This window comes from Xylocopa sonorina, chromosome 2 (assembly GCF_050948175.1).
Source record: "Xylocopa sonorina isolate GNS202 chromosome 2, iyXylSono1_principal, whole genome shotgun sequence".
In the NCBI taxonomy this organism is placed as follows: Eukaryota; Metazoa; Arthropoda; class Insecta; order Hymenoptera; family Apidae; genus Xylocopa; species Xylocopa sonorina.
Window position 1 is genome coordinate 10,953,651 of NC_135194.1, and position 15,340 is coordinate 10,968,990.

General features: G+C 45.1%; 1 protein-coding gene across 1 annotated transcript in view; it reads right to left on the minus strand.

Annotated features, from left to right (window-relative positions):
• Nucleotides 1-15,340, minus strand: part of P5cr (Pyrroline 5-carboyxlate reductase) — a 192,715-nt gene that overhangs the window by 160,979 nt on the left and 16,396 nt on the right. The gene's annotated exons all lie outside the window — the stretch shown is intronic.

Sequence of the window (15,340 nt, forward strand, 5' to 3'; positions counted from 1 at the left end):
TTCCTAAGACATATTAAACTCCACTACCAAGAGTGAAACTGACACGTGCCTATCGCCATTCCAAAGAAACCACTGTCACCGTTAACTTAAAAAATCCATACATAACCCGTCAGCAGCTCCGCAAGAGTTTGCGAATCTACCGCAAAGGCGGTAGCCGTAGGAGATCCGCTTAATTGTCGAGTAGAACGGTATCGATCCCATTACGTAAAAAAAAGTTCCCGCGCGGAGAACACGAACGCGGCTAAATCGAAGAGGAACAGCCGCGTCCCAAAGACACGTATGCGAGCGTTCCGTTCGAAACGAAAAAAGAAAAAGAAAGAGTAAAAGGAGAGAAAGGGGGCCAAGAGGGCGGCAAGGGGTTGGGGTAGATAGATTTATGCCGGATCGCCAGGCACCGCCGTGTTCGTGTCACCCCTGCAGGGTAGGGTGACTAAGAATAAGGGGTAGAGGGGTGAATGGCGAAGCACGCGGCGGAGGGAGACAAAGAGAGAGAGTTTTAATGTATGCCTACCGGAGAGAGGCTATAAAAATCAATACCTTAAATTACCAGGCAGTACTTAATTTTCTTGGAGTAACCAGCCCCGCTGCGCGCTGCCGCTCTCGCCGGCTCTCTCCCCTTTACCTCCCTTCGCTCGTCGACGTTGGTGCTCCGCTCCGTCACTGCCCGATCGACCAACGAGACGAATTTCCCTGCATTCACGTGCATTTCACTTCGAACGGGACTTGAAGGAGGGGGGAGAGGACGGGGGTCCTGCAATTACGCGACGCGGAAGTATTTTAAAATTTTAAAGAGGAGAATGCGGTATTAAAAATGCAACAACGACGACAAGGGCCCTTCGCTCTCTTTATCCTGCTCTTTCCGCTGGCTCGAGACCACCCCCCGCCCGCCCACCCTCGTCTTAATCATTAAACCGCAAAGAAGGGCAGGCCAGAGGCCGGCGTAGTTGAATTACTTACAAATAAGTGCCGATCTCGGATGTTCTTAAACTCGTATTGAATGCCGGGTTTTATCGGAGATACGAGTCGAGAATGCTCTCGTACCTTATTCAATTATACAGAAATTAATGTTCATTTGCGCTCGAGGGACGATAGAACTTTTGATACTCGTCGAGGAGCGATTCATGTATAAATCACTGGAACGTTCAACGTTTCCGTCCTCGTAATTCCACGCCTCCTCCGAATATCGCGCTTTCTATAACCGTCGTCCCTGTGCTCCTTGCGATCGATGGTACTTTCACATTCGCGCTGTTTTCTGCCGGCAAATTCTTGGTGAACGTATATATATGTATGCGACGAAGTAGATCGTAAAAGCTCAGGTACGCGTCACGCTCGGCCGCCATAGGTGGTTTCGTTGCACGGAGGAAACACGCGCGATTTAGCAACGTAATGCTAATTAATTGCGCTCGCGGAAAAGAAAATGATATCTCGTAGGTCCCGACCCTTGAACGGCGAGCAAGATTACGACTCAACTCCAACGGAAGGGTTGGAACCCCGCCGCTTGATTTTATTGTCCGCCCCTCACCCTTAACCACTCTCTCTCGTCCCCGTCAGACTGCTTTCCTTCCTCTGCGAGTCGTCGTCGCGGTCCTACTCCTTTCTTTTTCCTCCTTTCCCTTTCGTCGAACCTACCCGTTACCGATGACAGAAAAGTTCACCCCTCCGATTCGTTTATATCCTGTCGCGTCTAAGTATCCGCGTGTTCCTCCGCGTGTCAGTGTTCTAATATTTGCGATCGAGTGGTGTGCGCAGAATTCGACGAACGACAGGGTTTTTGCATCCAAGATCGTGTACAGGGTAAGAGTATTATCAAGATCCTTAAATATTAGTAAATGTTCTTTCAAATTTGATTATCCTTTTCTTCTTTTAACACGGAAGTAACGATTTATTTCAAGGAAACGAAGTGGTTGCGATTAAACAGGAAGTATTGAGACTTGCTTGAAAAATTGTATTTTGTGGAGAAATCTTTGTGTATGAATTTATGGCACAAGTAATTAACTATGCAGAAAAATATAGAATGCAACAAGTAATGTTGTCAAATATTGCAGGAAATTTGGAGCAGTAAATGTCGTGCAGCTTCCAAACCCTAGACTTCCTTCATTTTTCCCAGAATCTTAGTCTGTTACTCATAACGCTCCTCGCGGATTCATTTCCATGTAGAACGCGAAAATCACGTAATACAAGCAATTCGTTACCCCTAATCGACGCGTGGAAACGCACGTGCCCCAGACCTGGAGGCATCGTCCAACCCGCGCAACGACTCCAAAAGCAAACGAACTGGTCGCGACGAGCAGTATATACAAGCCATTCTATACCGTGAACTGACCACGGCTAGATTGCGCTGGTCATGGTTATTTCGACCCCCTTCCCCTTCACCCCTCACACTCGCTACCACTCTCTTATTTACTATCCTACTCTTTTTCTCTTATTTCACGCCGTCCTTTCCTTTCCTCTCTCCCCCCTCTCACTCTCTCTCTCTCTCTCTCTCTCTCTCGCTGGCTTCCCTCCTCGTCGCCCCCCTTCTTTTTCTCCCTGACGGCCGGTAGCCCCTTGTTCCGTTCCTTGGCGGATCGAGAGAGGAGGACAGAATGACCCGGCAGGGAGAACGAGAGGGGTGGAGGTCAAGGGAGAGGGTGGACGACCCGAGAAAAGAGGGAAAACGAGAACGAGGTCCGAGAGGGAAAGTTGCAAGGGTGGGTGATAAATTGATAGTGGACGTGCGACACGCGCCCTTCCCTAGGCCGGCAGACCGACAGACCAGCAGACCGAATGACACCCTTACCCCGACCAACTGCCCCCGACTGTTGATACTCCTCCTGAACTCGAATTAAATGATCACCGCAGTCGATCGGTCACGTAACCCATCGCCCCGTCTCATTGCTGGAATATTCGATGGGGACCATCCGATTCGACGGTGGACACCTATTTGTTCTCACTTGTTCATCGCGATAACGGCTACGCGCGAATGCCAGAGGACTCTCGGTGGGTTGATTGAAAGCTGTTGCAACCTGCTGTGCAGTCTTCTTTCGACGATGACGAATAGGTTGACATGATTTATATTGGAATAGAAAAAAAAGGATGCAAGAACTTTTTACTCCAAAACATTATTTTAACTTCTTAGAGATAGAAGAACTTTGGAAGAATTTTTTAGAGGATCCAATACATTATTTACGTACGTTCGAACAGTTACTTTTTTGCATTTGTAGATCGAAAACATAATAGAAATAAGTGAACTAGTTATTGCCCCCGGAAAGTCGTAAAATGTTGTAACACGTGTTAGGCGTAGAAGCGTCGAAAGCTGAAGTTTATAGTCGGGAGGAAAGGGTGAGAGTGAACGGGATCAAAGAGAGAGAAAGTGGATGGTAAATCCGAGCCCAAGTTTCTGACCTTATATTCAGCACTTATTTGCATCAAATCTCCTCGAATGAACGTTCGAGCGCGTCATTTTGAAAATTCAATCACCCACACTGCAATCGTTACGTTTATCATTTTTATCGTCTGAAATTTTTACTACCCGCCAACGTGTTAATACACATCTAATTATCTATCCATAAATTTCAAATTCTATACGCACATAAAAACGCAGTTTTATAAAATCCATTAAATTTACAGATTATCTTATAAATAATAACTAACGTTACCCAAAATATAATAATAAATATATAAGATCATGCTCGGAGGAATCTTCTATTCGCAATCCACCCTCTTCTCTCTCTATTCCCTTTCACTCTCTTCTTCCATCCTGCCACCCTCTCCAACCCCTCTCTCTTTCTCTCTCTCTCCTCGCCCAAAAGAAATATGGATTAAGGAGGAATAAATACACAGAGACGAAATATTGGACTTACCCGCCGCCAAGTAGTAACCACAGACCGGTCGGTGGAATGTCGGATGCGACTTTCGTTTTAATCAGTACGAATCCAAGTTATTAAAATTCCTGGAGAATTTTCGCGGTTGAATAGAGCGGGCGGAGGTACGCGGCTGCCTCGAAAGCGGCGTCTGAAAGAAAAAGAAGTTCATTCATTCCAATAGACGCGAAAGATATAGAAGTAGACTCCTGCCCGGGCCAGAGCCGGCCGGGGTATCGCCAAACTAAAAACGTTAATTTATTCAATGGCAAAGGGGCACGAAGACATGAGAATACTGCGCCCCTAAGAGATGAGCCCGAGAGACGGAGGAAGAACAGAGAGAAACTCCGTAGGAAGCCCGACCGAGCAAGGACTTTCGGCTCGGGTCGAGCAAGGGGCGAAAAGGGTGGCGGTTTCACCGCGAGGAGAACCCGATGAAGGGGGTGAAGAGACTTTGGAGTCAAACGAAAGCCTCCGGCAGTTTTTCTACCGGCCCCGCAACGAACTCTTGAGTTTCGCCAAGTTTTTTCTTTCTGATTTTTCTAATTAATTATCGGTATTGATTGGTTCTCGATTTGACTGCGGAACGCCTTTGGCTACAGAGCGAAGAGATGGAAATGACCGCACGGAATAACCGTAAAAGAGAGGCGAAGCCAAGCGAATTAACTGTCCATAATTTGCCCGGAGTCGTGATTAAAGAGTGGCTTTGCTGCGAAAGCTAAGGGAAGGATTTTCGATATCCATTCTTTGCTCCTTCTTCTATACCTCGTGGAAAGCCACATCTCTGTGTGACGCCGGGTCTTTCAATTCTCTCTCTCCTCTCTCTTTCCCTCTGTGTACGTGCCGCGTCTATCTACGTGCAATCGTATTTCCATATCGCAATCAGTGCGCGTACTTCTTACATCGCAGAAATTAATGCGTCTGCGTTGTGTGCGTAACAAATTTTGTAACTAACAGTCGCGCGGATATTTGAGATCTTCAGAAATATTATAAATCGTCGCTAGCAATTTCTATCTCGAATAATGACATCCACGTAAGGTCCGCGAATTGCTGCAAGGAAATCGTTAAAAAATCGTACCTACGATAATCAGAGGCACTGGATGAAAAGTGTCCTACAGTGGTGCTAGTCGGAAAAACCGCGAATCGAAGACGCCCCGGCGAAAATAACCCGGTTCGAAAAGTGGAACGATTATTTCGATCCTCGAGAGTGAGGGAGCCCTGTTTCATTGCTCGTAGCCGGGACGACATAGCAAATAAAGCAAAATCCAGGCGCACGCTGTCCGCAGAACCGACGATTAACCATTCACGACTTTTTCCTCAAATCCATCTGGCCACGAGTGCCGGAGTGGAAGTTTCTCGGAAGGTGGTCAGTACGTTGTAAGACGGAGGATTGATTGCCTCCGAGGTTTCACGATGAGGCGGCAGGAAGAGAAGGCGAAGAGTACGGGGCGAGGGGCGGGGAGAAGAACCGCGTGGCGAAGGCGAGAGAGACAACAGGAGGGTTGAACGGAGAGGGTTGGAACGGCAAGGTGAACGAGAACGAGAGGGAGATAGGTAAAACGGCGATGGGGTGAGTCAAGGGTGAACCGTGGGGCTGAGAATGCGGCCAAAGTACGTGAGCGGGGGGATGACTTGTGGTTGTGTGTCGCAAGATAGGGTTGCTATATATGTATGTACTACGCGCTCTGTCCTGCGTCCGTCGGTCCGTTCGTTTCTCGTCGTACCGTACGTTCCTAACCACTTCTCTCCTATCCTCTTCCTTGAAGGTCCTTTCCAAGACTGCCCTGGGAGAGGATGGACGAGGTGGTCGAGGGTGCCTCGCAGAGACCAGCGGGATGTTCTTGCACTTCGGACCGTTAGTTGTGTGCAGTACACCGCCGGTGAAATTGTGTGCGAACCCGCAAATGCTTCGTGCGGCCGGACATGTGCACGCGCACACGTGCCGTTCACCAACGTCGCGATGTCGCGGTAGCGCGCCCGTATGCGTCGAGAGCCACGAACGCCAGCCAAAGAATTACACTCTTACCATTTATTTCGAACGACGATATTAGTAGAGCTTAATCTATCAGGTGACGCGATTACGCGATTACTTTAGACCAGCGGACCCGTCACAGTTCGCTATGTGTGTGTGTGTGTGTGTGTGTGTAACGCATGCCTATAGCGGCCCATTCGGACATTAGTTTCGATCTAATGATGCCGTTAGAGCTTCGCGTGTCGACTTATGCAAACGAGAACTTTAAAGCTCGCCTGCTCTATAATCGAGCGGTTTAGAGCCAGATATCATACTCGATACGGTCGAAGATGGAATCGCGCGGTCTCAAAATGACTTTGTAAACTTTTCGCTGGAGAACGTACTTTAAAATGTTGCGTGGTTGCTTGCACTGACTCGACTATTGGTGTCGAGTGTTGGTTATTCAAATTAGTCCTCTTTGAACGCCTCTGAGAACCTCATTTTAAACGTGGCGTTTGTCACGAGTCTTGTTCCAAGAAAATTATAACGAACCTATGCACCGATTCCGAAGAGGTCCGAGTGTTAATTCCGATCTGGTCTCTCGTGAGCGAGGAATAAAAAAATGTCCATCGACCGTGTCGGACGCGTACCCTAGAAAACCTTTCTTCGGCTACGAACTGTCGGCCGCGACGCGTACAATGAGACCCTCGCATGGGTTCGCCAACGAATGGAAGTTCACTTTACAGGATGACACCCGTTAAATGGTGTAGCGCGCTATAGGGACCATCGGACAAGGCATGTAAGGAACTCGGATGTACACGTACAGGGTCCCTCGCCGGGTGTGTGCGCGCACCCGCACGCATACCGTCTTGCGCGAAATCTCACGACAAATACACACATGTGAGAAGCACAATAATTACTATAGGTAGTAAGGAGGGTACCCCCGCGGGGTGGCCTGGCCAGCAATCGATATATACACACACGCATGGGGGACACGCATACACGCACATAGACACAACAGTAGGTGCCAGCGTGAACACACGCAGGAGGCGAGTGCGCACACCGTTACACGGTTTACATAAGTGAAGTTCCTTGGCCACCACCCTCAGTCACCACCTCTTATATACCCCCTTCCAGCCAATGCCACCCTCTCTATCCTCCCACGCTACCCTGGCCCTCTTCCTCCTGCTTTCTGCCCAAGCGTTTCTAATTTGCATTCCCCTCCGTTTGCACTCCTCACCCCTTCTCACGCGCTCTCCTTCGCTCTTTCCGACTCAGCTCGCTCCCTCTCTTACTTTCTGTCCCTCGCTCTTTCTCTCTTTCCACCTCTCTACCTCTCTCTCCCTTTCTCCATCTCCCTCTCTCCCTCTCTCCCTCTCCCTCTCTTTCTCTCTCTCTTGTACACTTGCTCCATTCCCCGTCAAACCACCTCCGCCTTCTTCTCATTCTACACCTCCAAGCCATCCACCTAACAACCCCGTTGTCCGTCTTGCGAGGTTTCACGCACACGCGTGTCTTATGTCCGTGTACCACGCATACGATGGGGCAGAGGAGCGTGAAGGGGCGAGACAAAGAGACCACCCTTAACTTCGGGCCAGGGAGTAAGACGGCCACGGAGTGTGGGGTAAGGAGGATGAGGATCGGTCCAGGGTTGCTGCAGTTAGGTTAGGGCTGCCTGTACCTTCTTAATACCTTTCGTCGAGCTCGCTTGTATACCTATACGCTTTGGATCTTGATCGTTAAAGGTGCCGGACCGACCTGTGTCTTATATAACCTCGCGGACATTCTTCGCGCGTTCTAATCATATCTTCATCGGGGGGATGATTTGCCCGATGGAAAAGATTCCGGTTAGTCCGTTGCGAACACAGATTGTATTAATAATCCCGTGGAACGAATTCTGAGACTTAAGTACGATTTGATGCTCGATGGACGTTATTCGAGATTTAGTCGAGAAGTAAAGTCACTTGTAATTTCGCTTCCTTTTTCGTATCGAGTTGACCGTATCGCGAATACGTAACCAGTCTGCTTGATAACAAAAGTGCGGATTAATCTATAATCTTATATTACCGCTACACCATTTAACATTTGTGCTTCTATGAATTAAGAATTTGGTATTTAAATTATTCTGATGTAGTATGCTACAATTATTGAAGTAAACGAACGAACCATCGTTCTTAACGAAGGTGAACCGACAAGTAGCTCACTAACTATTGCGTATCCACTGGCGTTAACTGAGATTTATGTTGATAAAGTTACACGACTGGGTACGGCATTTTTCCAATATACTCGCAACGAGAGAGGCGTACGCGTGCATGCTGGACGCAGCTCAGAACGTTTCACAAAAAAATGGCAACGCAAGGAACAGTAGCATCGAGAGTCAATCGCGAAGTAACCGATACGCTCCCGACAACAGTCCGCGGCAACATTGACCGAACGCGGAGGGCCTTCGACAAGAACAATGGTAGCAATGGAGATAAAGGAGGGTCGTGGCGGGCATAATTCCGAAGTGCGTTTAGAGATCCGACTGACTGACGTATCTGTCAGGGATGGATGGCAGTAAGGGTTACGAGCATCAGTCATCAGTAGCGGCCATATTGCTTGCCGGTACCCCCAACCCTTCGCGAGGAGCACGAGCCCTGATAATTCCCCGACCCCCTTCGCTTTCTATCTCATTTTCTTCCCTCTCTTTCCCGCCTTCCACCGCGTTCGCGTCTCGTCTGCTCACCCTCGGTGCCTTAGTCTTACTGGTTTCTTCTCCTTTTCTCCCTTCTTCTTTCAGCAACGCTTCTTCTTCTTATTTAAACCCCCAGCGCGCGGTGCCCGGGCTGCTTAATGAGAACCTCCACCTCTTCGTACCACCACCACCATCACCGCCACCACCACCGCCGCCGCCGCCGCCGCCGCCTCCACCACCGCGGCACACCACTCTCACCGTCCCCTTTTCACCCCCTGGTCGCCTGCCTGTTCTCCACCACCCTCCCGTTTCGACGTGAGGTTCACCCAACTCCCGACGTCGAGCTATGACCCCTACACGCGGCCACTACGCCACACACGCGCGACATTTTCAACTTTTACCATCGAATCCACGATAGAGATGAATGGTTCGACTTGATAACGATAGTGGTAATCGCTGGAGCGATCTCGCGGATTGGCTTGTCCGCGGGGTGGCCCCAAACACCCTGGCTCGAGACCTCTCGCACCCCCGATAGACGCTCGCGGATACTGTGCGCGTTTGAAAATTCACCGCGCGTGTACGTACGAATACTTTTAATTAGATTAAACGTGATTAATGCTTTCCTCCGGCACAGCGTGAGATTGCTATCGTTTCGGATTGTTTTCATTCTGCATGCAACTTTTGCATACGAATTGTTTGTTTTTCAGTTAATTACGAGTGGTCCTTTTTATTTTCCTGTACACTTACCATTTGGATGTAATCTGGGAAATTTGACACGCGTCTGTTTTGCAATCCACGTGTAATTTTGTCAATTTAGTTTTAATAATAGTAGCTTCAGCCAGAGAACTCGAATTGGAGATTCGAAATGAAACTTTAATTGAGAACGGTTTGGCATTTAAGCATATTTTCCCATTTGGAATAGACTGGTACATTCAATGGAAGACAGGATCCTCTCGAGCAGAAGGTATCAATAAATGAGCTTCCGATGAGATTTGAAATTTTATTTTAACCGAACGGCTAGAAATATTCATAAGAGAAGACGTAAATTTCTTTCTATCAGAATGAAGAACGATAACATTTTTAACGAATTATTTTTTTCTTCTACGATTTCTTCTCAATATAAATAAAGCGAGGAATCATCTATCGAGAGCTCGCGGAGAGCAACGAAAAAACGAAAGTTTTCGTTAATTTGAAATTTGGCATCGAACAGTCGGTAAATTGGATACCGACCATAGCAGGATGAAAGTTCAGCGTCGAATTAAATCGTAATATTGTCAATGGTGACCCGATTATCGAGTGCTGCGGGGTGACACATATTTGAAAGAAACACGATCGTTGACTTTCGGGTTTCGTGATCAATACGGTCCCCTCGTACATTATATTTGGTCTAGGAGAGGTTATTACCGTTTCGTGTGTAGTTAACCAAATCAGAGTTTCAATCTGATTTGTATGTCCTGGCCCATTGATTACGTTCAGACGAATTAGGTCACATGTAAATGAAACTCATAAATCTTTCCCTTCCTTTTCTTCGCTACTTTCTATATTGTTTGTGGAATTAACGACCAATACTAGGCAAATCATTTATCTTCCAACGTGCCATTAAATACCGACAGAATTAAAAAGTAATTACATGTTCGCATCGAAATATGAATCGATGTATTTCGAAATAAGATGCAAACTAAATTAACGATAAATAGAAACAATAATATTTAAGAATTTTAATTTTCCATAACAATATTTTAAGTACAAAATTTGCGTATTTTTATCAACGAAATATAATTGTTTCGCTAAAGTGATCGCACGAGTGAATTAATGCTCGTTTTATTTATCGTATTTAATATAATGTTAAGTAATTACATTTATTTCCATCGAAACTAATCAATCGATTGTGTTCCGATTTGTTAAAAGTTTTCCCTTGTTACAAAGTATCGAAAGCACGGCGAGGAGACGGTTGGAATATTAATTTCTAAAACTTCGAGGGAGCTCTACGGACGCAAGAGCCAGAAGGAATATCTTTCTCTGTCCACCTACATACATACTACAATATATCTAGGACATATTTACGACTGTTTTCTCCGTTGGCAATTGATCAGCAGTCTAACGGTTCATTCTATAGCATACCGATAAATAACTGACATTTTTCCTACCTACACAACCGAGCGGGACTGCAATTCTCGTTATACGAATTACAGCCAGTAACACGAAGACACTTTGCATAAAAATATAAATTAATTTCGATAAATATAATTTCGATACGTATCCGCAACAGTTATTGCCTTGTAAACTCGAGGATACCTCACGCGAGAAAGAAGAAAATATTTATTTAAACACCATCAACGGGAAAATAGTTTGGAACTAATCCACGGATCGCGTGGAACGCGCGGAGAGCTGGCGGAAAAGGGAATCGGCTGGGAAGTAGGAAAAGTCGGTAACAGGCTGTATGATCGTCGGTGACGAGTACAAGGGAATCCACGCGTGGTAAAAGCGAGCCGTTTATCGTATTAAAATCTACGCAACGACATCATTCCTGTCTGCATTCTCGTCTAATCGCGGCATCGAGGCATCCCTTGGGCAAAAGCCCTCGGTTTGCATGCGCGTATACATGCAGACACGTACATACCTGTGTACATACATTCGCAGGCTATTACGGGAACGGCATTTGTATTTCTTTGTGCCGGGCAAAGCGAATAATAGCAGGGACGTGGATTAAGACTGTACGGATAAGATCGTTTCAAGGATCCACTTGAGAGCCAGGACCATTGTCCCGATCGAAACGATCTACTAACCGATCGTCTCCGCCACTCGTCAACCCTCTCTCGTTTCCCTCTCCCGTCCGGTGGTTCCTTCCCTGGCCCTCTTTGACCCACCCTGGTCGGTCCGTCTCGCTCTAGACGCCGACTAGCGCCGTATCCCTCTGCCTATGGTCTCATCTCAGCCGTGCAGTCACGTCTTTAAGAGAACAGAACGGAGAAGGACGGCGATAATCTCAGCTGAGGCCGGGAGAGAACGAGAGAGAGAGAGAGAGAGAGAGAGAGAGAGAGAGAGAGAGAGAGAGTGAGGCGCGGCGAAAGCTCGGAGGACGGAAAGTACGAGAAAAGAAGACGCCGCGATAGACAGAGGATAGTGGGCCCCGGGGGTGGTAAAGAGCGAAGAAAAGGGGGGCAAACGGGGTGGAGGGATAGAGAAGCGTAAGGGAAGAACGGTCGAGCGAGAAGGAGAGAGGGTGCTGCTGCCGGTGGGTCGTTATTTTTGTGCCTGCTTCGTCTTTAATTTCTCCCCTCCTTTTGCGCCACGGCGCGGACGCCGCGACGCCGAGCAGAGGAGCCGTGGCTGGTTGGTGTGCGGTTGTCTTAGTTCGTATGCATATCTCAGTGCCTCACATATTGATTCAGGGCGTCATTACGCGTCTTAGCTCGGCCCACTCCCACCACTGCCTAAACCACCCTCCAACCCCACCTCGCCCCCCCCCTCCTCCCTCCCCCCTCACAACCGCCCAACCACCCCACACCACCGCCACCCACCTTACTCTACCAACCTCCACCTTCGCCTCTTCCTCCTTCTTCGCCTCCAGTCCTCCTGTGGCTCTCCTTCGCCGACACAACCACCCTCCTACCCTTGCCAGAACCTTTACTACCCACGGCTGGAAGAATCTTCTTGCAGACTTCTTCTTCCCTCTCTCTCTCTCCATCGCGCTTAACGACACGCAACACTACCCCCGGTCTTACCACTGCCTGCCTCTCCTCCGTGCGTGTCTTTTAATTTCCATCTACCCGCTACACGGGCCACGGACAGACGCGCTTTATTGCTTTCCCGCGTATACGTGCGTGCGCTCACGTGTCCCAACGCGAGACGGATTCGGCTGGGACGCGCGACCTACGGCTGGTATCGCGTATATAATCAATACCCGATTAATTTCGATCGAGAACAACGATCAGGTCCGGATGACTTTCACTTAACGGCGGACACGTTCGAACCGGTCCGCACGATCGGATGGCGTGGCTTTGGTTCGGATTCTGCCGAAGAAATTTCGCGAGCTTGATATGGAAAAGTGACGACGCGAGAGTGAGAACGGACTCTCGATGAGAACTGATATCGTTGGCAGTTACGATTTCGATACAGGTTGGAACTTCCGTTCCGTTTCGAGGCCTTCGCAATTGCAACGACCGCTACTGTAATGAGGCGATGAAAATCTTGGAGCGCGTGCTGGGGACTTTGCTGAAATTGTTCGTACCTGTAGCTGATTAGACAGTAGATTCAGCTGTGCTTTGCATCTTTCACTGTTGCTACAGTTATACATGTATACATCATGTTAATCACTTGAAAATTAATAATTTGGGCGATTGATTTAACACTATGCTACGTAAATGTAAGTAGAAAGTATGCAGTGATATGTAAAATAATGAGGACGTTGAGTAGAGCTTGAAACATAAAACAACTTTTAAAATCAAGGAGTTTGAGTAAAACTAGAAAAAGGGAAAGTGACAATAAGGATAGACGAGGATAAAAGAGAAAAATATTGAGGAGGGAGAATTGAGCTTTCAGTTAGACGGGTATACTTTCATGGTTGCGTGAGGGCAAAAGGGATGTTCTTAAAAGTGATATAGCGACTCTCATTGCATTTTCATTTTGGTTCAAGGTTTAAAGTCAACGTACAACATTCGTACAATATATTATTCTGTTTAAAAATATTCGTCGCTTTGTAGTATGTTTAAAAATTTGTGGCAAAATGGTCAAATGTGCGTTCGTTGAACCCCATTTAGCGTCATGTATTTGAAATAAAATATTTTTACTACATTTTTGGAGTCCATTCGAAAGTAAATAAACAAGGGATTACTTCAAATATTAATTTCTCACTCTATATTAAAAATGAATTAAAAATTTTTCATTTTATTAAGCAGCATATCGTACATGCAAATTTATAATACATTAGAATCATTTACACGCTTCGGGCATGTGACGCCATCTACCAAATGTTTCTTTAATAATGACAATATCAGTTAAAAAAATATCCAAAATGAATTATTCAAAATTTGTTTCATCGATTTAATCATTTTTGCTAATAATAACTTTTAAGAATTATTAAAATTATAAGATGGATAGGAGTTTTTAGTCTCTGAACTGTTCCTCCGACCGCCGGAAATCACATGGATTTCAAACTACTGGACGCAGCATTATTCCTTACCGATTGTCGATACAGTTTACATGCTAAAAACTAATTTTTATTCATAGTAGCACGTTCAAAACTCTATATAATGAAACTTATTATTGAGATAATTCTCCTATACAGCGATTGAGTTGCAACTTTTATTAATTGTTCGAAGAACTAATTATATAGTACAAGTAGCCAGTTTTAAGTAGCAATAGACCAGTTTGTCTGACTGGACTTGTCACAGTCTACTGTCGCAGGAAGTCATTATTTACAAGACTGGCATCGTTGAAAATAGATTAAAGAAAAAATATATTTACAGTTAAATGATACGACACCTTTAAAGATTTATAGCATTCATATAGACAAGCAAAAAACGTCCTATAATCATTTCCTTTATAATGTATGAACTTTATAATTGCTAACTCATTGGAAAACTAATACAAAATACACTGTAAATGATAATTTACAATCAGGTGTAATATGTGTAGTTGAATACATTTCATCACAACCCATCATCTATGATATAAAATACATATTTATATGTTTATGATATAATAAACGTAGTTGCTATTTAAAAAACATATTACATCTGTAATCTCTAATAACCTAGAGTGTTTTAGTTTCGCTTTCAGCGCAATTAATTTTGTAATAGCTAATTGCACTTTTTACACTGAATAACATAATTACATCGGTTAATGCGTTAAATTATCTCAACCATAAGTACAATATCATGTAAAAATGAAACTCCATCATTTCAGATCAGCTTCCTCTTTGTAAAAATTCTCGTAAACTAATTATAACAATATGAGTACAACACCTTCTAAATACTGAAACGGAAATATGAATATTACAAATTTTTTTTGTTCAATTTAATTTTTTATCTTTTGTCTCATGGCACTCCGTATAGGTAATTCCCGTTTGCATAAAAAGAATTTATTATGATTATGCATGGCGCTATATTTATCAGACTACGGACAAAGTAAGAAAGATGGTGAACTTTGCATTTAGAAATAATATATGCGTAGCGTATACGCACGAGTATAATATGTTACAATGTTAAACGTACGTCATTTTAGCAAGTTAATAAATTTCAAAGCACGTGCTGTTTGAACATCATTTTTTATAGCTTACTTGAAGATCCTCAAATACATATTTATGTTGAAATGATCGTCATGCAAAAATCAAATAAGCCTACACTGCTGCACAATAGTCTTAGTGTTAGTTAACGATAATATTGATACTTCTGAAGCGACTGTAATACGATGGCAACAAATTTCTCATTTAGAATTTCATGGAAGTAAGTGCCAGCGCCATTTTGCTTCGTGTTTATGAGCGAACCGACGAATAATTGCGGTTAGATGACGGGTTAACCTTGGAACTGGAAATTATGTAAAGAATTTTAAGTGGGATTACCTGTTGTAAAATTTTCCAATAAATACTGTTCAGCAATGATTCCTTACATTGTATAATAAGGATTCATTAAAAACGTACCGCCTTTACACCTCTGAACGGTCAGTGAAATGCACGTATTATAATGTTTAAGTTATAAATAAAGACTAAATATCAAATATCAAAGAAATTATAGATAAAATCTAAGAAATCAAAGTCTAAAGATTAGTACAAGAGCAGGAAACGTTAAAAATACATATGCGCGAATAAAACTTCCCTCTGTCAAATGAAATTCGATAGCGACATATCCACATTTAATTCGAAATGGAATTCCC